A 3,839-nucleotide genomic window follows, 5' to 3' on the forward strand; every position below is an offset into this window, starting at 1 on the left:
GAAGCCTCTGTGCCTGTGCCTGCGACCAGCTAGGGCCATATGTGAGGCGGCCGGCAGTGCCAGGAGCGGCCAGAGAACAGGTCAAAGGCCCTTTGAGAGCAGGCCCTGGAGGACATTAGAGTTTGAAAGGCAGGACGGGGGAAGGGGAATGAAGGAGAAAAGAAAGAGACACTTGAAAAGGAGAAAGAAGAATTTAAAATACACTAAATTGAAAAGCCTGGGCAGTGCATGAAAGCAGACTCTAGGCTGCCAAAGGGCTGTAGCACTGAAAATGCTGAATTCTGACCACTAAACCATCAGGGAGAAACTTCAGAAACAGCTTTGGCAGTTGCTGCTCACACATGTGGGATGCCCCCCGTGGTAAAGCGCAGCACAGGAACCTCTGCAGTCCAGCTGACCACAGGGGATGGTCAGCCAGAAGGGCCAAGGGCCATGGCAAAAGGCTCAGCCTGTCTTCTCTGAGGATCTAACTCAGGCCCTCCAGATTATGAGACTGACACGCTGCCGGCTGCACTAAGAAGGCTCCTCGTGAAAGCCCCTGCCCCTGCCCCTGCCCCTGCCCCTGCCCCTGCCAGCTCCCTGTTCTCCGTCACCTCACAGCACACTTCAGTTCAGCTGCAGGACAGCGTGTCACATCACCTGCCTGAAGGCAGAAACAGCCCACCTGGCTACTCCTGCCACTGGCCCCTCCAGAGAGCGGACAAAGTGGGTCAGACGAGTGCTCCATCTGCTGCAAGAGCCTCTCTTCTCACAGTGTCCTGTGCCAGAGACCCACGAGGGGACGAAGAGAAGAGGGAAGTTTTGACTGAGTCGCCCCCTCCCCCGCCTTCTGGCAGCTGGAGGTTTCAGGACCCGCAGAGCATGGGCTCCCGCCCCTGACCGTCTTCGCTAACAGATGTTGAGGGACCGATCCTCCACAAACTCATCTCCTTCTTTTGGGTACCCACTTATGCCTTTTGCCCTTCACTACACACAGCCCACAGTTCCGCAGGTACCTCCTTTTCTTTGCTTTAAACCTGCTGCCCATTCATTTCATTGGGTGACCCCTACTTCTTGCTTTATGAGAAGGGGTGAAGAAAACTTCCCTACTCCCTTCCTCTGTCCCATTCAGACCATTGCCCCCCACACTCCTCCCTTCTCTAAGCTGAACAGTGCCAAGCTTTTGAATCTCTCCTCCTGTGGAAGCTGTTCCATCCCCCTCATCGTTTGTGTTGCCTTCACCCTCCCTTTTCCAGTTGTAATCTGTCTTGTGGGAGAGGGGGCCACCAGAACTGCACTCAAGCTTTGGGCGTACCAGGGGTTGATATAGTGGTGCTCTGTTTGTTTCTCCTTTATTCTCTATCCTTCTCCTAATGCTTCCTAACATGCTCCTCTGAGCTGTTTCCACTGCCGCTGCCCATCGAGCAGATGTTTTCAGAGAATTCTCCACCACCATGCTCCAAAACCTCTTTCTGGAGTGGGAACAGCTAATTTAGACCCCATCCTTTGGAAGGCAGAGTTGGGGTTATTTTTTCTGATCTGCATTACTTTCCACTTAGCAACACTGAATTTCATCTGCCACGTTAGACTCCTGAATCCATATTTCAGCATCTAAACAAATAGCTTTAATTTCAATTTATATTTCAGTACCTGAATACGTGGTTTTATTTTCAGTACAGCACCCAGCAGTGCCCAGTCACTTCAAATGAAGCTCGGAATCCTCAGCATTTTTGAAAACCAGACTGCTTATGTATGTCCAAATACAGATTTAAGAGCTGCACTTGAGTACCCATTTTGAAAATCTTGGGCCTGGGCTTTTAAAAATATTTAATTGATTTTAGACAATCTGCCTCTATTCTTAGACATACTAAAATTGAGTGCTTTGAAGTCTGATTTTGGATTGTTCATTCAAGAACTAATATTATCTTGAATAGAAGGGGATTGGAAAATATGTTTTCTTCTCCTGCAGAAAATTTTGAAGACAATGAAAACCAAAACATTTTCATCCAGAAACCAAAAATCCAAAGCCCAAAAACTGGAGATTTCAAGGGTTTCAATAAAAAGTGAAAAATCTCCACAGAAAGCAGACTGTGATGGGGTGTCCATTCCACATAAGGGCTGAAAGGGCCAATTAACCCAGAACCCACATCTGGAGGAGAGCCAGGGAGTGCTAAGGCCTGATTTGATGATGAAGTCCAGCTGTGGGAGGAGCGGGGCTGGGTTTCTAAAGCCAGGAAACTGGCAGTTGTTGGGAATGTTTGCAGTCACTCCCTGGGAGAAGGGAGAAGTGTCTGAGGTAACAGGGTTCAGTAGTCTATAGTTACTCCCTGGGAGGAGGGAATTTGAGCTGGTATGCCCAGAGAAGTGGGGGGACCAGAAGCTGTAGGAAGGAGTCCAGGGAAGGAGCAACAACGGCTGAGGGAAAGCAGACCACAGTTGGCAGACACAGGATCTAGGGTTACCATATTTGGAATGTCCAAAAAGGGGACACTACACGGGGCCCTGGCCCCGCCCCCGCCCCCAGCCCCGCCCCCGCCCCAACTCCGCCCCCTCCCCTGCTTCCCGCGAACATTTGATTCGCAGGAAGCCTGAAGCAGGTAAGGGTCGGGGGGGAAGGAGGCGCGGCCCAGTCTGGCCCCCCCAGCGTCTCCAGCCTGGGTCGGCTCGGGCCCTGGGGTGCCGGCCCCCCCGGCTCGGCGCCCCTGGCCCCCCTGGCTCGGCATCGCCGGCCCCGGCCCACGGCCCCCCGGCTCGGCACCACCGGCCCCCCGACCCCCGGCCCCCCCGACTCGGCCCCCCTGGCTCGGCACCGCCGGCCCCCGCCGGTCCCGCATGTCCCGATTTTCCCGGACATGTCCGGCTTTTTGGGATTTCCCCCCGGACGGGGATTTGAAGCCCAAAAAGCCGGACATGTCTGGGAAAATCCGGACCTATGGTAACCCTACAGGATCCCTGGGCTGGAACCCAGAATAGTGGGCAGGCTCAGGTTCTCCTACCAGCCACTGGGGAAATAGCACCATCACCGCAGTGCTGGAGACGACTGCCTGAGACTGTGCAGAAGGACTTCAGGTAACCCTGGAAGGGGAAACCATACAGTGACTGACCGGCTGGAGGCTGAGCCACAAAGAGGAGGCTGCAGTTCCCGGAGGGTGCAGGGTGACGCAGGATGCCTCGGAGGAGTCACCACCTGTAGTGACAGGTTTCAGAGTAGCAGCCGTAGAGACTAACAAATTTATTTGAGCCTAAGGCTGTAGCCCACGAAAGCTTATGTTTAAATAAATTTGTTAGTCTCTAAGGTGCCACAAGTACTCCTGTTCTTTTCACCTGTAGTGAGTGGACCCTGTCACTAGTGTTGTCAACCCTCCTGGATTGTCCTGGAGTCTCTAGGAATTAAAGATTAATCTTTAATTAAAGATTATGTCATGTGATGAAGCATCCAGGAATGCGTCTAACCAAAATTGGCAACCCTACTGTTACATAAACATTTTCTGCAAAAGTTTTCATGGCAAAAAAGCAACTTTCCATCCAAATAGAGTTTCAATGGAAAAATTGTGACTAATCCTAGCCTTAAATAATGTAAGTTTGGAAGTATTTATATTTCTATGTAATTATAATGTACCTTTGGTCAAGAAATTGGGCAAATCTATTAGGACCCTCATTGACCAAGTCTTGTAGAAACATAAATAGTCTGTGGAAACAATGGATTATTACAGAAGGGAAAGCAAAGGATGGGAATGGAAGTTGTTTAAGGAGTATGTCACCTCTCTTTCTCACTACACATGGTTATATGGATTATAAAGACTCTGATGCATTAGACCATAATAGAATAATTATTTTAAGTGGCTAAAGTCAGACCATGG

At 50.7% G+C, this 3,839-nt stretch overlaps 1 non-coding gene across 1 annotated transcript; it reads right to left on the reverse strand.

Moving 5' to 3' along the window:
* Positions 1 to 450: 450 nt before the first annotated feature.
* Positions 451 to 523, reverse strand: TRNAM-CAU (transfer RNA methionine (anticodon CAU)). Its single transcript has one exon. It is a non-coding gene; the product is annotated as a tRNA-Met (tRNA).
* Positions 524 to 3,839: the final 3,316 nt, after the last annotated feature.

Source organism: Chrysemys picta, chromosome 18 (assembly GCF_011386835.1).
Source record: "Chrysemys picta bellii isolate R12L10 chromosome 18, ASM1138683v2, whole genome shotgun sequence".
NCBI classification, from domain to species: Eukaryota; Metazoa; Chordata; order Testudines; family Emydidae; genus Chrysemys; species Chrysemys picta.